Source organism: Aythya ferina, assembly GCF_964211825.1.
Source record: "Aythya ferina genome assembly, chromosome: 1".
NCBI classification, from domain to species: domain Eukaryota; kingdom Metazoa; phylum Chordata; class Aves; order Anseriformes; family Anatidae; genus Aythya; species Aythya ferina.
The window spans coordinates 72,202,485-72,221,523 of NC_140296.1; the positions used below are offsets into that span (position 1 = coordinate 72,202,485).

General features: G+C 40.1%; 1 long non-coding RNA gene across 1 annotated transcript in view; it reads left to right on the forward strand.

Annotated features, from left to right (window-relative positions):
- LOC311431146 overlaps positions 1–17,022 on the forward strand; it is a 31,550-nt gene extending 14,528 nt beyond the window's left edge. Inside the window, exon 3 of the long non-coding RNA XR_014689273.1 lies at positions 16,056–17,022. This is a non-coding gene — a long non-coding RNA (uncharacterized lncRNA). The remainder of the gene's footprint in view (positions 1–16,055) is intronic.
- The last annotated feature ends 2,017 nt before the right edge of the window (positions 17,023–19,039 follow it).

The window sequence follows — 19,039 nt, forward strand, 5'->3', positions numbered from 1 at the left end:
GACATGGTCTCACATCCCAGCTCCACAAGCAGTGGTGCTGGCACAACCTGAGTAGCCATGGGTGAGCCCCATGAGTGTTCACTGCCATCTCCAGACTGAGTAACTCTGACCTGAGGGAACATGCTGATCCCATGGAAGTACTGGTCCTGCATGGTGATGTTCTACTTAACCTGGGGCACAAGCAAATTAGTGGGCCTATTATCCACCTGAGCCATGCCAGCTGATCAATGGGAATAGAGTGTTGGGGTTCAGAGGACAATCTGAAGGTATTGGTCCTTCAGAGGAGCTATTTCAGAATAGCTTTCACCATATTCTTCTCCAGTTGGTCAAGGAGACAAAGAGTAGGTAAAATGATCTGGAGAAATCTATACAAGTAAAGCTTATGTGTACTGAATTTTATTAGAAAACTGCACTGTGCTCAGTACAATTTGCACTCTGATTGCAAATGCTGTGATATTCATCACAGCCAGGCAGGAGACAGCATTATTTATTCAACTGGCTGAGTAAAGACATCTTGATGGAGTAGAGAGGGCCACCTTGGGGACAAAAGACTTTCTCACCTTTACAATGTGAGAGGAAAGGGGGAAAAGAGAATGGACAAAACTTCCAGCAACAGAACAAAGAATCTAAGCCATTCCTATTACCTTTAAGGAATGAGACAGTTATGTATTATCTATTGTTCTGGTGATCCCTCCGTAGCATTTCTATTATAAGCTTAAACACTCTACTCGTTTGAGGTTTATAACTATACAAAGATCATCTGTGCTGTGTTACACCTGTACGAGTCCCTAAAAGAGCTGTTATAAACAGCACTGACAGCAGTCATCTTCTTGTAAAATAATGTGCTTAATTATTAAAGTAGCTTTGGGTTCTGAGCTCATCCTGGATGGCTGTGGAGACATGCTTGGTTTTGATTCAGAGTCCATTGTGGTCCCCCAACAGATTTTTCTGCAATTCCAGGGCAAAACAACCTTGCAGTATTGTGCATGGGACAGAAGGAGAAGAGCAAGCCTGTTTGTCTGGATGTGTATGGAAGCTGTAGAAATTGCCACCCATTTTATCAGTCCTTTAGAACTTGTGTGCATAGCACTGTAAAAGCTGAGGATGGCTGCTGAAGGTATTGACTAAAAATCAAACCTCCTTCTACCAGGCATCATAGAGTTTTCATGCAGACATTTACAAATCAGTGTGTTTTCCATATTCCTAAATGATCCTCCAACATTTTTATGCTACTGTGTCATTTAACCCTTTGTCCTTACTGATTAATACAATGCATTTTTCCATAAGGATTTCAAGCAAAAACTTAAACAGGAGAAGAAAAGGAGTTACTGCTTTCTTGGATATTTTACAGTTGGAGGATCTACCAATAAACCGCAGTGTTCTTGACGTATGAGCTCAACTCCTGTCTTTGCTCTGTCAGAAATTTTGGCACCAACAATAAAGTGGCGATCCAGTGTTCATAATGCTATGAAAAATTGCTTTTTCAAAGCTGAGTACAGAAATATATCAGTACTTCCAGCCTGATAACGGAGGGGTTTTATTGTTCATTTAATTTAAGGACAAGCATATGGAACAAACCAGAGTGGCTTAAACCTGCAGGTTTTCAAAAGTCACTGTAGCATGATATTTTTAATTAAATCACAGTAGTTGTGGTGGGACAATGCAATGAGGCATTAGTCAGTGCACTCTGAAAATGAGGCTCTGTTTCACAATTACTTATTAACTTCTGTTCAGTATGTAGTGCTAGGAAAAGTGTACTACAAGAGTACTAGTTCTATGCCAAGTTATCATACAAAAAAAATCTGCCACACTATAACTGTTACTAAGCAAATACACGACTAATATGGATTTTGAGACTGTCCATCACTGTTAATATGGCCCATTTTATGTTAGCCTTTATCAGTCTGCTGTCAGAGCTGAGCACCTAGAGCACTTAATATATCTCAAGATTTACTTACAGCTGTTTGCACCTTGACTTTAACACTGTGTGGAAGAGCCCCTCTCCCTCCCTCTTTCTGCAGTAACCAACATTTGCAATATCCCTATTAGTTTATATGACCAAAGGAGAAGTAATTTTGCACATTTTGACATGAGAAAATTTATCTCACTGCCTTTTGTCTGACTCTTTTTTTTAGTTCTTATTTAAATTCACACGAAGTCTTTATCACAAAGGTTATCCTGTCATTCATCTTTTGTATTTGTCACTCGAACAACATGTTCTTGTTCATTGTATAATACAGATCTCCTTGAAGATCTCCTTCTACAATATACTCCTTAACAAGTTGAAAGAATGATTTTAATGGTGTCCCTTTAAACAAAAACAAACAAACAAAAAAAACCCCTCATCATTCAACAAATCTAAGGTCACAGCCTAGATTCAAATCAGACTTGATAAATCTACAGAGGGTTATGATAAATAAAATTTACAGAAGCCTGATATAATCTTGATATATGACAGTTACTGCAGTGGAGAATATAGCACCATAAAGGATGCAAGATGTCCCATGCTAGTGACAATTGTTGAGGACAAGTTCTTAAATGACAGACCTCCTGTTGATGTTGGGAATGACCAGGAACTTAGTTTCATGTAGTGTTTTTAAAATGAAGTAATTCAAAAGCTATATATGAATCTTTTTTATATCCTAGAATTAATATGTAAGGAAAAAAAAAAGTTTCCCTACTTGAAAACAAACAAACAAGAAAAAAACAAATAAACGACAAACAAAAAAAAACATATGTTGCTGAAAACAGCCAAAGGTCTCATTTTATCATAGGAAATAATATTTTTAGGTGGCTGTGGAAATGTCTATTTTTTTTTTCCCTAGTCAACAAACATTAATAATTCCTAAATGGACAAAGCATAAGCAAGGATGGTCATTTTCATGCTCCTACATTTATTAAAGTGCTCAAATACACAAACCATTCACTTCACAGAATCACAGAATTTCTAGGTTGGAAGAGACCTCAAGATCATTGAGTCCAACCTCTGACCTAATGCTAACAGTCCCCACTAAACCATATCCCTAAGCTCTACATCTAAACGTCTTTTGAAGACTTCCAGGGATGGTGACTCCACCACTTCCCTGGGCAGCCTGTTCCAATGCCTCACAACCCTTTCAGTAAAGAAGTTCTTCCTAACATCTAACCTAAAACTCCCCTGGCGCAACTTTAGCCCATTCCCCCTCGTCCTGTCACCAGGCACGTGGGAGAACAAGCCAACCCCCACCTCACTACAGCCTCCTTTAAGGTACCTGTAGAGAGCGATAAGGTCGCCCCTGAGCCTCCTTTTCTCCAGGCTGAACAAGCCCAGCTCCCTCAGCCGCTCCTCATAGGACTTGTTCTCCAGGCCCCTCACCAGCTTCGTCGCCCTTCTCTGGACCCGCTCAAGCACCTCCATGTCCTTCTTGTAGCGAGGGGCCTAAAACTGAACACAGTACTCGAGGTGCGGCCTCACCAGAGCCTAGTACAGGGGGACGATCACCTCCCTAGCCCTGCTGGTCACACTGTTTCTGATACAAGCCAGGATGCTGTTGGCCTTCTTGGCCACCTGAGCACACTGCTGGCTCATATTCAGCCGACTATCCACCATCACTCCCAGGTCCTTCTCTGCCTGGCAGCTCTCCAACCATTCCTCTCCCAGCCTGTAGCTCTGCTTGGGGTTATTGTGCCCCAGCTTCATTGTTCACAAGTTCATATCCAGTCACCTGGAAACCTGTAAAGTACATGACCAAGAAAAGCAGAGGAACATGCCCACCAGAAGTACTATTTTTCTCCATCGACTGTAGAGGGAGCCTAGAAACTAACTTTGACTTGGTGCCTTGACTTGGTGCCTAACGTTTGCTCAGTAAGGTTGAGGTGCAATTCCTCGTGCTTCTGTGTTCAACCATGCACATTGCAAACAGTCTGAACTGAATGTGGTCTCAAATGGCAGAGCACAACTGTGACTTTGTGTCTTTCCCTCTTTCCTGTACCCTGAGTAGTTTTACTCAGAAAACATTTCTTTTCAGATTTCTTTTTACTGCTGTTGCAATTTGTTCCAAACTGCTCCTAAATGTCCCTACTTGGTAAAGATTTTCTTAACAAAAAAAAAATTAAGAGTTATGTGAAAACCTGGCGGGGGGAGGCGGGGGGGAGGGAGGAGGAGGAATGCCTGCCATTATGTGCAGGTAAAGAAGTTTGTAATGCAAACATAAGATTTCTTCCCCCTTCTCATTTTTCAAAATATAAACAAAATATGAAAAAAGTGTAAATTTTACATATATTACATTTCCCTTGATTATCATGTATTTTGAATTATTTTCTATTTTAAAATATTCCTGTGACCTGACTGCAAAATACCATTCAAGTATAAAAATGTAATAGCAGATGTTAGTCTTGCAGATGTACTGATCAAAACACACAGAAAACTAGATTTATCTTCCTTGCTGAGCACTTGACAGCTGCTTAAAAAAAAGAAAAAAAAAAAAAAAGTTCATCTGTATTGGAACAATTTAGTGGACTACAGAGTTTGATGTATTTTAGTGCTTAAAATTGATTCTTACCCTTCTGACAACTCACTGTTTGGATCAAACATGGCACAAGAATGGAACTAGGCAACAGTGATTAACAGATCATATCTTTCCTGGTCTGCAAGCCTCCTCAAGGCCTGTATTACATGCCTCTCTTTAGAGAAGTGAAAGGTGGTCACCCAAGGTGCTCATGCAGAACGATACTTCAGTGATGAAGGATGGGGTGAAATAGGTTTGTTCCCATTAATTCAAGGTGTTTTTTTTTTGTTTTTTTTTTTTTTCCCCTCTCTAGAATAGAAATAAAGCTTCTAGAAACTCCCTGTAACTTTTTCAGTTATCTGGGGACTGATAAAAGACACTTTATTTTGAGAAGTGAAAACAAAATGTTTCAGTTTGTCACCATGTCTGTGGAGCACGGTCACCTCTGGCTATTTCCCAGGCCATGCCTGTTTGTTGTTCAACCTAGACTCCTCCTAAAGAAGGATTCTGGGTCTCAGCAACTGCTTCAACAGCTACAGAGCAGCCTGAAATCTTGTACAGCCAGGAAGCAAGCCAGGTCTGAAAAACTTTAAAAACAAAGTGTTCATTTTTAAATGTCCCTTTGCCTTTAAGTGAGAAAAAAAAAAAAAAAAATGTACACACATCCATGCCTGCAGCATCACTCACTTGGCTGGCTCAAACCCCCCAGGATTCAGTCACTCCCTGCACTAAACAATCGTTCCTCTGGTAGAGCATCTGGAGACCTCAGTCTTTAGTTGAAGCTCCAGTCACACCATTTACATATTCTCTGCTCTCCTGACTGCTAATTGTTATAAACTTTCTGACCATTTGTTGACTGTCATTGTTATCTCTGAGATAGTACCATAGGTTGTCTGTCTCTTGGTGGGCACATCTGGATGGGTACGAAGGCACTCTGGTGCCTTTTATTCTTTTGTCCCAGAGAAGACATGAACCATACCTAATGGCAAGCAGATACTAGCATAAGGTAAAACACTACATGCAGTGCTCCATTCTTTGCAAATTAATATACATTTAATAATAGTGCTACATTTTATATACAAAATATTGTTTTTTATCTGCTTTAGGATCACATCCAGATCTTGTCCTTCACCCCTATATTAACCCTAGGAAAAGTCAACTTTCCCAAACTTAATTATTCCAGGCAGGGCAATAATTTCACTTGTTTTTAGCCATAGCTACAGCCACTACATGTAAAATATTTGCACTCACTGGAATCTCATTTCTGGTGCTATTTTATACCCTGGGAGTTTACACAGCGTGGTTCTCTGTGCACTCAGGCAGGATAATATAGTACAAGCCAAGGTAAGTAAGTCAGAGAACACTCATTTTACAGAGGAACATCCTGGAAAGAGGAAAACAGCAGCTCAGAGGTAAGCAAACCTACACAGTGCCTAGAAATCAGCCATTCACTGATTAAATCACAGCTCTAATATTAATTATGTTTATTTTCAAAGTGATTCAAAGGGGGTACCTCACTCCTTCTGCATGCACAGTTGGAGACCTTGAAAGAACTCCTTTTCTCAGGGCTCATCACTCTAAATTGCTGCCTTTCCAGAGAGGTACACAAAGCCACCAGTCACCTTTCAAAGGTTTGACAGGTGTGTCTTATCACATCAGTTAAATCTATGCAAGAAAACCCTGGGCTAGGAAACTGGCAGCCAAGCACAGTAGCAGCAGGGCAATTAACTCCTTCCCTGCCTCTGTGGCCTTATGTTCACCTCTAGCAATAAGTCCCATCAAACGCTGATTAATCATAGATTATTTATAAGAGAAGAAATACAAACAGCGGGAGCACTGAAAGCCAACCCTCAGAAGATTGTGTTGGTGTTTTGTTCTTCACAGCTGATTTTTGTCTCTAGGATCACTCAGCCACCCTTGCTGCACAAGCACTGCAGCATTACATAATGAAAAGCTGTCTGGAGGGTGACTTTTAGTGTTTCTTCTCTACGCTCTGCTGCACTCTTCCTGTGCATCCAAGTAAATAGGATTGTATATGCTTTGTAAGAAACACCATTCACCTCTTTAAAGGAGAACTAACAACCTCATCCCTAATTGCTTCCCCTGTGTAAGTAAGAAGCAACCTTGACTCTGCTGCAGCTGCTGCCATGGCTCAGCTCACGGCAGCCCTTCTAGAGCTAGGCTTACAGGGGGGGTTGCAGACAGCCTTGAGCATCTGCTGCCCAGGCTGCAGCAGGAGCTGGATAATCAGGGCAGTGTGGTGCTGCCAGTGCTGCTCAGAGACCAGGCACGTGGAGGGGAACATCAGTTCGTGCCCACCATAGCAGCCATTGTGATGCAGATGCCTGTAGTACAGCACTATAACCACAAAATGTAACATACAGCATAGCAGTCTGCGTGGGGTGGGTAAATCACTGAAGTCTTGGAACAAATAGAATTTAACTAATCTATGTGAATGTTCTGCACATTGCAGATGTATAAAGTTATGTGAAACAATTCCGCCCTCTGCAATGGCATCATGTAGACCAGCTGTTAAGATGCTCTGAATTTTGGCCAGACCTTGGTTAGAAGCCAGCCTCGGGGCCAAGGCATATGAAAGGAAGTTTAGATCCAGAAGCCAGGAGCTTGTAAAAAGGATTAATTATTTTTAACCATCATGATCATTAAAACTGTTCCTTTTGAGACATCTGTGAGGGAGTTAATTTACAATGGATAACTTTCTAGTCCTTTCTGGAAATGGAGATGCCATATGTCGGAGCTGGTTTTCTGATCAGCGGCTTTGTTGGCTGACTTTTCAGAGCTTCTGTTTTTGCATGTGTGTGTGTGTGATGAAATTAGGTTAAGATACGTTCAGGAGCTGAACCCCATATCCCTGTGTAATGAAGATCATCTTTTATTTTTCCTGGTCATCCATTTCATAATTCTAAGTCATGAATATTTATTTTCTCAGATATGTATGGAAAATATTACATGGCCTTTTTAAACTTAAATAATCCTGCAATTTGAGTTTTAATTCATGAAACGCTTCACTATGTTGTTTCTTCATCTGCTCCTTTTTTTCTTCCTTTGCCATTACTGATACACACAGGTAGTTTTATCCAGCACAGACTTAAAGGAATACTTACCATTAAGTTTCTCAGAAGTCAAAGTTCTCTGACACCAGCAGTCCTGGAGCATTTACTTAGGTACTTTGCTGTTTTGTTGTTGTTGTTTTTTTTTTTTTGTTGTTGTTGTTTTTTTTGTTTGTTTGTTTTTTTTGTTTTGTTTTGTTTTTGTTTGGTGGTGGTGGTTTTCTTTTTTTGAAGTTGATAGAATAGGTACTATAATCCAAATTTTCTCCATTTCTTAGTTTTGCCAGACAATCTGGTCTCTTCTTCATTCTGTCATACAAAATGTGGTGTACCATTGGAGATGGAATCTGCCTGCAAGCAAAATTAGCAATGAAAGCTACCTTGCTGCCGCAGAGCATCCAGGGAAATGTTCAGTATAAAACATCTGGGCTTAGTAAAAATTAAAAGAACAATAATACAAAATCTGCTTAAATGTCAGGAATGATACAGTTCAGACTGTGCTTTGCTGCTTCGCATCAGTTCCTGTGGCACTACATATTGCTGCAGCATCTTTATTAATTCCTCACAAACCGTGATAGGATATCTCACATTTTAATCAACATTTGAGAACATTTTAACTCTAATTTTCCCCAAAAAGAACTAATTCCAGCGTGAGTTATAAGAAAGTAAATAGGCAAAATATTCTGGCAAGTCCCAGAGAATATAAAATTTTTCAAATTTTTCAAAATTTTCAAATTGATTAATGCTTTCAAGTACACACTACCTCTATAAAGATGGAATTTCAGCATATGAGATAGAAGAGTGAGAGTACATGGTACTGATGTGTGGCAACTGACTGTGACAGCTCTGATTTGAAAAATATAGCAAAGGGAACTTTTAATTTATTTTTTTTTTCAAATGTGATGCTTGTTTCTTAAGTTTGGGGGAAAATTATTTTCCTGTGTATTGAGAATGTGGGTTTCCTTTTGAATACTTAGGTATAAAAGCCCACTTTTGTCATTACACCCCATCCATAAAGAAAAATTTTCTTCAAGATTTCTGGAATCTTTTTTTCTTTGTGGATGAATTTATATTTAAAATATTCTGAGCACAAGGACCCTAATTCCCTGATCTAGCAGAATAGTCAGACCTTCCTGAAACCTGGAGAATCACTTTAGACAGATGAGGTGCTGGATTTTCTTTCTATGCTGAGTATCTTTTGACAGTACCAGTCCCCAGCTGCAACAGTAAATATGCTAAGCTTTAAAGATGACTAAATTAGGTACAAAGCCACAGGGGATTTCCTATTACCTCCGTAAATGTAACTATCTCCTGCTGATTAAATGTCCTGTAAACATTCTTAGACGGTTACTCATGCAGGCTGATTGTACAGTAGGACTAAGGAAAAACACCTACTTAGCTGAATAAGTTATTCTGGAAACATTTTTAAAGTAATAGATTGGCAATAAGAACCACCACAATTTTAACATTGAGGAGGAAAAACACAGCTGGATGCTGTTGTAGGATCTGTCCTCTTCATGCTTCCCTCACCTAGCAGAACTGTAGCTTGTTTTCTTATGGGATCCTGTAAGGGATCCTTTCACTGCTCCTGCCAGATGATAGTGTACCCAGAAAACAGGGTAAAATCACAGTGTCGTTTAATTTCTGAATAACAAATAAATGGAAGATATGCAATAAAATGTTCCATATGGAACATTTTATGTGGAAACAGATACATTTGAATGAATATGTGTACAAGGATGGGTATATATTTGTATGTAAAATTACCTTTAAATTTTAATTTACCATCAAATTTTAAACATAAAATTTATCACATAAACTTGCTTATAGCTCCAGCACAATAATCTTTGTTACTCTTCAGTTTTAGGTGCCTGCTTTGGTGCATCTAGATAGTCTTTTTTGGTTAGGCAAGGATATAGCACCTTACATTTCTGAAAATGTGACCTGCAATGCATATTCTGGTTGTATATAAAACAAATATTGTTTCTGCTTATAATGGTTTGTGGTTTAACATTTGTTGTTGTTGTTTTGTTTGGGTTTTGGCTTGTTTGTTTTCTTGCAGTTCACGAATTCCTGCACTAACCTGCAAGGGAATGACACCTCTGAGGAGTATTGATGATGACCTAACAATATTAAAATGAATATGAGAATTTAATGTTAAATATTTTGTAGAAATGAAATAGCTGGGAGGGATTTGAATAAGATAGTGATAAACCATCTCCTACATGAGTGGAGCACAAAGTCCCACTTGACAGTATGCCCAAATTCCCTTCCACTGCTGTGTCCCCACCATTCTGCAGAGAGCACACCAGGAGCAGGCAGGCAAATAGTCTCTCAGTCCAGAAATATTCTGTGCCTTCTACTGAGCCTGCAGGAATCAGAAGTCATCCCTGCTTAGCAGAAACAGATACTCCTTCACAAAAAGGAGGACTAAGGAGAATCTCCATCCTTTACTGGATGCGGGGGGAAACTTAGTTACAAGAGATGAGGAAAAGGCGGAGGTGCTCAATGCCTTCTTTGCCTCAGTCTTTAGCGGCAATACCAGTTGTTCTCTGGATACTCAGTACCCTGAGCTGGTGGAAGGGGATGGGGAGCAGGATGTGGCCCTCACTATCCATGAAGAACTGATTGGTGACCTGCTACGGCACTTGGATGTGCACAAGTCGATGGGGCCAGATGGGATCCACCCAAGGGTACTGAGTGAACTGGCAGAAGAGCTGGCCAAGCCACTGTCCATCATTTATCAGCAGTCCTGGTGATCGGGGGAGGTCCCAGTTGACTGGCGGCTAGCAAACGTGACGCCCATCTACAAGAAGGGCCGGAGGGCAGACCCGGGAAACTACAGGCCTGTCAGTTTGACCTCAGTGCCAGGGAAGCTCATGGAGCAGATTGTCTTGAGAGTCATCACGTGGCACTTGCAGGGCAAGCAGGCAATCAGGCCCAGTCAGCATGGGTTTATGAAAGGCAGATCCTGCTTGACGAACCTGATCTCCTTCTATGACAAAGTGACATGCTGGGTGGACGAGGGAAAGGCTGTGGATGTGGTCTACCTTGACTTCAGCAAGGCTTTTGACACCGTCTCCCACAGCATTCTCCTCAAGAAACTGGCTGCTCTTGGCTTGGACTGGCGCACGCTTCATTGGGTTAGAAACTGGCTGGATGGCCGGGCCCAAAGAGTCGTGGTAAATGGAGTCAAGTCCAGTTGGAGGCCAGTCACAAGTGGCGTCCCCCAGGGCTCGGTGCTGGGGCCGGTCCTCTTTAATATCTTCACCGATGATCTGGACGAGGGCATCGAGTGCACCCTCAGTAACTTCGCAGATGACACCAACTTAGGTGCGTGTGTCGATCTGCTCGAGGGTAGGAAGGCTCTGCAGGAGGATCTGGATAGGCTGCACCGATGGGCTGAGGTCAACTGCATGAAGTTCAACAAGGCCAAGTGCCAGGTCCTGCACCTGGGGCGCAATAACCTCAAGCAGAGCTACAGGCTGGGAGAGGAATGGTTGGAGAGCTGCCAGGCAGAGAAGGACCTGGGAGTGATGGTGGATAGTCGGCTGAATATGAGCCAGCAGTGTGCTCAGGTGGCCAAGAAGGCCAACAGCATCCTGGCTTGTATCAGAAACAGTGTGACCAGCAGGGCTAGGGAGGTGATCGTCCCCCTGTACTAGGCTCTGGTGAGGCCGCACCTCGAGTACTGTGTTCAGTTTTAGGCCCCTCGCTACAAGAAGGACATGGAGGTGCTTGAGCGGGTCCAGAGAAGGGCGACGAAGCTGGTGAGGGGCCTGGAGAACAAGTCCTATGAGGAGCGGCTGAGGGAGCTGGGCTTGTTCAGCCTGGAGAAAAGGAGGCTCAGGGGCGACCTTATCGCTCTCTACAGGTACCTTAAAGGAGGCTGTAGTGAGGTGGGGGTTGGCTTGTTCTCCCACGTGCCTGGTGACAGGACGAGGGGGAATGGGCTAAAGTTGCGCCAGGGGAGTTTTAGGTTAGATGTTAGGAAGAACTTCTTTACTGAAAGGGTTGTGAGGCATTGGAACAGGCTGCCCAGGGAAGTGGTGGAGTCACCATCCCTGGAAGTCTTTAAAAGACGTTTAGATGTAGAGCTTAGGGATATGGTTTAGTGGGGACTGTTAGCGTTAGGTCAGAGGTTGGACTTGATGATCTTGAGGTCTCTTCCAACCTAGAAATTCTGTGATTCTGTGATTCCTCACCTTCTCCTAGCAGAAACTAGGAGAAGCTTGGTCTCAAACACAGTTATCTTTTGTGGATTTTTATACAGTTTCTGAAATGTCCTAACACTTCCTGCTCTGAGACAGTAAACAATTGGATCTGCAGCTAGAGCTGTCTTTGGTTGCTCATTCTCCTTCAGTCACCATTTTCTCCTTGTCCTCAAGTAACCCTCAGGGTGCCATCCTAGACTTTAGCTAAATGTTTATATAGACAAGGACACTTTGTTCTTTTATGATTCATGAAAATGTACTGGTCCATTAGCGTCAGCAAGGATAAAATCCACTTTTCCTTTCATTTAAATAAATCTCTTGCATTTGTATGACTGCATCAGTCTGACAATCTTAATGTTGATGTACCTTTCTTTAAGTACATTCAAAATCAAAGCCAAAGGACAAAACGTACAGTAAACAGGGAGCTCTATAATTCTTCTAACTACAGAACAGAAAATAAAATAGACTGAGATCACACAAGGTGTTGATATATTTAGATTTCTGCGAGGCATCTGGAATGATATACTGCACTAAATCATTTAGGAGACTGAATGATATGAAAGAAACATGTCTTTCATTAGAAGGTTGATTGGTATGTTTCTACCTATAATCATAAAGGGTAAATCACTTTCAAGGGACTTTTTTAATGAGATTTTTCTAGGTCTTGGAAGACAACACAAAAACAATTGTCTTGTATTATTATACAGCTTTGATATTCAAAGACTGAGAGAATTGGAACCGTAATGAGAATATGGTTTGGGGGTATTCTAATTTGGTTGGTAAACTGGAAATTTCAGCACCAACTGAAGTGCAAAACCAAAGCCAAGAAAAAGAATAAGACAGTAGGACAATCAGGATAACAGCTGCTAGCCTAGGAAGAAATGATTCTGGAGGGAAATATATATATATATATATATTTAGATGAATATAATTTCTTATGCAATATTATGATCAAGAGATTAACATGACAGAGTGGATGGATATGTTAACTGATGAACTGTATGTAGGGACACTGTGGGTGAAACACAGCTGCCTGAATGGGTGTGTAGTGCCGTATGAAATGCTTTTTAGTACCCAAAACATCCAAGCAGGTCTGTGGATATTGCAAAGGACCTATAAGGGATGAAGACCCTTCTGGAGTGACAGCTGGAAACTAGGCAAAATACATTAGTGCATCTAACTTTTCATCTACATCTACATTTTCACCTAGACACCTACACTTAGGCAATCAAAGCCTACCTATTTTACTGCTGCATTTCAGTACCAGTGGAACTACTGTCAGAATATGGTATTATGTTCTGCTTTCAACAGCTCAAGAGAGAGTATGAAGACAACTCAAAGACACCTGAGAATCATGAAATGACTGAAGTGCACCTTATTATGACATCTACAGGGAACTCACCAATTTTTTATGAGACTTAAAGGGAAATAAAATTGACCATAGACTATAATTTCTGTATGGGGAATTTCAGTCTGAGAATACACAGTTCTCCATTCTAAAAGATGAAATTCAGCTAACTGTAAGTCAAAGGTAGATACTTTCTTAGCAAAAAATGAGATCGGAGTTTGCACACAGATGTCAAGGGTTATAGCCTAGGAAGAAAGATTTTTGTTTGCTTCCACCTTAGAACTGGAGAATGATAATTATGTTTGAATATTTCTACAAAAGAGATTCTCTAATTCAAACATGAATTTAGTTTTGGTCTTTGTAATGGATATGGTTAGATATTTTTTTCTTAATCTGAGTTCATGGACTTGCTTCTTTACATATTAAAGTGACCTGAAAAGCAAGCTATAGACCTGCGTTCATGTTGACAGCAGCCTTGAGAGGCTTGAGAAATGGGTCAGCTGAAATCTTGTTAAGTTCAACAAAGTGAAAAGCCAAGCCCTCCAACTGGAGAGGAATACACTCATGTACTGGCACAAACCTGGGGGGACACAAGCTGGAAAGCAGCTTGACAGAAAAGTCCTTGAAGGTCTTGTTGGTTAAGTTGGCCATTAGCCAGCAATGCACCCTTGCAGCAAAGGCCAAAAACTTCCTGGGCATGCATTAGGCAGAACATTGGCAGAAGGTTGAGGGAGGTGATCCTTCTGCTCTGCTTGGACCTGGTGAGACACCCCTCTACTGTTGGGCCCACTGCTGGGCTTCCCAGGAGAAACATGGACATACTGGTGGTAATCCAGTGAAGGGCCACAAAGATAGTTAAGGGATTGGAGCATCTCTGATACAAGGGGAGACTGAGAAAGCGGGAACTCTTCATCTTGGAGACGAGAAGGCTCAGGGGAACCCTATCCAGATATATAAAATACTCCTTGAGAGGAGAAATGAAGACAGAACCAGGCTCTTCTCAGCAGTGCTCAATGACAACACAAGAGGCAATGGGCAAAAACTGAAACACAGAAAATTCAATTTGAGCATTAAGGAAGGAAGGAAAGAAGGGGGGTAGAGAGGATTGTCCAGAGAGGTTGTGGAGTCCCTGAGGATATTCAAAACCCAAATGGACACAGACCTGAACAATCCTCTCTAGCTGACCCTGTTCTGATCAGGAAGTGGGACTAGATGGTTGTTAGAGGTGTCTCCCAGCATCAGCCATCTCATAATTCTGTGATTCTGCAACATTTTTTGATGGTAAGATTTAACTATATTGCACACACACAAATGTTATTTAAATGTATATTCTGGCCAAGGAAGAAAGGTAAGAAGAGTGGAAGAAAGGCAAGAGTAAGGAACAGAAGAAGGGAGGTCTTTGGAGGCAAATAAAGCACTTGTCATATACAAAAGTATTGATTTAAAATATTCATAAAATACAACAGTAGCTTTAAAACTTTACTTGAAAAACTTTACACAAACATAATGTTCTTCGGTCTATCTCTTTATTAACTCATCTGACAATTAATGAAAAAACAGCTTTTAAAAGTAAAAGCAAGTACCACTCATGTATTTGCAACAGAATGAAAGTGATACCTTCAAAACATAGAAATGAGGTAAGAGAATAACCATATGCATTAACATGTTCCTGTAACTCCTTTCAGAGAAATAAGGTGTTTTGGAAAATTCTTTGAAAAAAGGATGTAAATGAATAACTAAAAACAAATAAACCAACACACAAAGCACAACAAAGCTTTTCTCATAATTTGGAAAAATGCTAGTACTTTTGACTTTTCTCTCATAATTGAGCTTTCAAGAGTCAAAAGGAAAGAACAAGTCCTTGGAGAACTCTAGCCAAGTAAAAACATTTTAGAGGGCACAAGCTATTTGTGGACAATCCTTTTTATAGGCAGATTGAATTATTCTTAGCACAGAGCTAGATTGTGTGGTTTACATAAACAGTGATTCATTGTTCTTGTGATTTGCTGTTCTTCATGGATAAGTACTGTTCAATTCCCAGTCATTGTAAAACTCTACACTAAACACAGGTGAATTAAAGGTAAACTTAACTTGCATGTGGCATGAAGAAGGGTGGATGACATACTTCATCCACTGGCCTCTTGAGCAACTTAAAGAAAATAATTGCAGGAATGATTTCTACAGAGTAGCAGGAAGAAAAAAAAAAAAAAGGGTTAGGAACCTGTCTGTCCAACTCAGATATCTAACTTGTTCCCAGCATGCAGTCTGGTGATGCAGCCTCTTCCAGTCCTTTGATACCTGCATGAAACCTTCAGAGGTACTTCTTTCTCCGCTACTCCAAGAGAACTGCAGCACTTCAGGAGGTTGTATTCTCCTGGGCCCAAGATTTCAGTCCCTGTTACATACCTACACATTGTGCAGTGGATCCCACCATGCTTTAGTTTTTTTGTTTTGTTTTGTTTTGTTTTGTTTTTATTACCATGGTTTGGATTCCATACTCAAATTCCTATTCTGCTTGAGTTACTAAATAGCATTTTAGCTCTCATTTTTTAAAACTTTGTCTGTAATTACTGATCCAGGACATTAAATACTCTGTCCACTGTGAAAGTAAAGCCTACACTTATTTACCCCACATTTTCCAAGCTCCCCATCTGCTGTGACCTCCAACAAAGCTCCCAGCTCATTTATACAGTGGTCAGCATTTCCACCTTTGTGTACTGAGAAGAGGACTCAAACTGCTAAACTCTTTTGTCTTATCACTAGAGGTATTGGTCTCACACTAGTCAGCTAAGACAAATGTTGGTTAACTGTTTGGAGGTCAAAAACACAAATTTTAGTAATTCCAGTTACAAGTTGTTTGCTATGCAACAGAGATATATGTGCATTGTGCCTGGACACAGATGTTTAATTTAAAATTAACTGTCTCTTCATCCAGGAGGAAGATATTTTCATTCGTACTTTTAGAGTAAGGGAGGGAGGACATAAAATCACTGAGATGTTTCACATGTCAGGAGGGGAAGAAAACTGCATTATGAATGAAGCAAAGTAATCAACCCAGCTGTCCTTTCCCCATCAGCTTCATCAACTGTTGTATAAATTAGGGATGGTCAACTGGTTTGGATAAAATAAAAATAATTATTCTCAATTTTTTCATTATACTTCAAATCAACTGATTCAAAAATTTTAGAAAGTGTGAAAAGTCTTTGATTTAGATTGCATTTTTCGTGCTGTGAATTTGTTTGGTGTTGTATAACTCTGTGGGGAGGTGAATATATTTTTATATTTTTAGACCTCCAGGCACTGGGGAGTCCTCATTCAGAGGAGAATGACTCTACAAATACATGAGTATTTATCAGACTGTTCTGAGGTTTGCCCTTTTCTCATGAAAGCTGTGGGAGGAGAAGTTTAAGTTGAAATAAGAAAATCTAGAAAACAGCAAGATATGTGGAGACTGGTTGGTGTATTTATTGGTGGTGTATTTGTTGACTGTTCTTCATGCTTGCAATAATGTTGCCAATGCTTGGAATAACCTGAAGAGATGTACTCTGAAAAAAAGGACTTGCAGCTGTCCTTGCTCACTGTCTCTGGCAGAAGGTTTTGGGTTCACTGACATATGATAGTCAACTTTGTCCAATTTAAGGAAGGAGATCCCTCTGAGAAGATGCCCAACCTGAAAAATGCCAAGGGAGTAAAAGGCACCAAAGGAGTATGTTGGAGTGTATGGGGTTCATTATTTTGGTGACACTATATGGAATATAAATGGAAGCTGTGGGTAAAGTTGATGTGTACACATGGTCTTCATATAATGAATTCTCTTATAAAATGACCTATTAATATAAGGTAGTGTTGGTTATTGTTTTAAAAACTGTAATAAAAATTCACTATTTTAATCTGGTGTTCCACTATGACTGTACAGTTTTACCATTTTGATTTAGAAGAAAACTAGAAACCCTTTATTTTTAAATGTGCTTGTTATTTACTCTTGGCAATTATGCTGACATATAATACCACAACAAGCAGGATACTGTTAACAGTCAAAATGCTGGATTTAAATTTAGGCTTTTGTCTCCCATTTTTTTTACTCCTCCAAAGCAAGGAACAGACATGTTGTAGCATGTTGACCCTGGCCGGCAACAAAGCACTCATCAGCTGTTCACTCATACCTCCCCAGAGGGATGGAGGAGAAGATCTGAAGTACAACAGTGAAAAAAACTTACAGGGTGAGATAAGAACAGTCTAATAAGATACAAAAAGAGAAAAAGAAAGTGATGCAAAGACAACCACTCACCACCTTCTAGCAGCATACAAATGACCATCAAGTCTCTGAGCAGTAGTGCCTTGCAAAAACTACCTCTTCCCCTCACTCCCAGGATGTTGTTACTATTGAGCATGATGTTATTTGGCATGGGATATCCCCTTGGTCAGCTGGATTCAGCTGTCCTGGCTGTGCCCCCTTCCAAGTATAGTGTGTTATCAACATTATTTTGGTCACAGTTCCAAAATACAGGCCCATACAGCCTGCCAAGAAGAAAGTTAACTCCATTCCTGCCAGACCCAGTAAACATGTATAAACCTAAATTGTGTTACCTAAAATCACACACCTAAATCACATTGTATATAGTGATTAGAAATCCTAGGAGGAGAAAGAATGTGCTATCAATTGCATCACATAAGATTTTGTTTTTCAGTGTGGCGATATGTTAGATTTTGGATTACTAAAACCTGTAAAAATTTGGAAGAGACATAGGTAAAAAATTTCTTCTGAAAGTGAATGGTACAATACATAAAATATGTAGTAAATATTTAGTTTAAAATATATTTTTACTTGTTTTTGGAACTTAAAAAACATTTTTTTTATTTTTTATTTTATTTTTTTATTTAATGATATAAGAAGCCTTGATCTGTAACCTCCATCTGATTACCATCTACAAGGCTCCCCAGGGCTCTATTATTAATTTTTAAGTGGAATATTTGAATGTTGCATCTTTAGTCTGTTAATCTACTAAAGACATATTTAAATATTCAGCATAAAAATCTTGAACCTCAAAATTTAGTCAACAGTATACATGTTTCAGTATGGACAGCAATGGATGAAAACCTGAAGATGCAGAACAAGAACTTTATCAATGAACAGGCTAAAGCTCTCATCCTGCTTTCTTTAGGTTTTCAGCCTCTGTCACCCCTTCATATGCACACAAACCAAGTCTAAATTCAGACTGCAGTGTACAGAGTAAATCAGTTTATTGTTTGATTGCTCCACTTATATGGATTAGGTAAGCTCCCATGCTACTTGCTGTTTACCAAGACCTGACTTTCTTGTCCACTGACAGGAAAGCAGCGTGGTAAGTATATGTTTAATAATGGAAAATTGCATTTCATTTTCTTTCTCCCATTCCAGTTTTCAGGCACATCACAAGTGCAGCAGCTAGAAACTGAGCTTCGTTTGTAAAGAGACTAATTACTGAATAGATACAGACAGCCTTCTTACTTTTAAGGTTATGTCTATACCAGAATTTAGGTGATTAATTGCAGCTCATGGAGACTCATGGAGATGAGGATGCAAAAAAAAAAGAAAGAAAAAAAAAAAGACTCAATTATGATAAAGTATCCTAGTTTTGGCTGGGATAGACTTAATTTTCTTCCTAGCAGCTGGTATGATTCTGTGTTTTGGATTTAGGATGAGAATAATGCTGATAACACACCCATGTTTTAGTTAGTGGTGGTCATCGTATAAAACAAAGCCAAGGACATTTCACCTCCTCATGCTGCCTTGCCAGCTGCAGGATGGGGTCCACCAGAAGTTGTGAAGAGACACAGCCAGGACAGCTGGCCCAAATGAGCCAAAGAGATATCCCATACCATTTGGCATCATGATTAACAATAAAACTTGGGGACTTACCCAGGGGGACTACTATATTC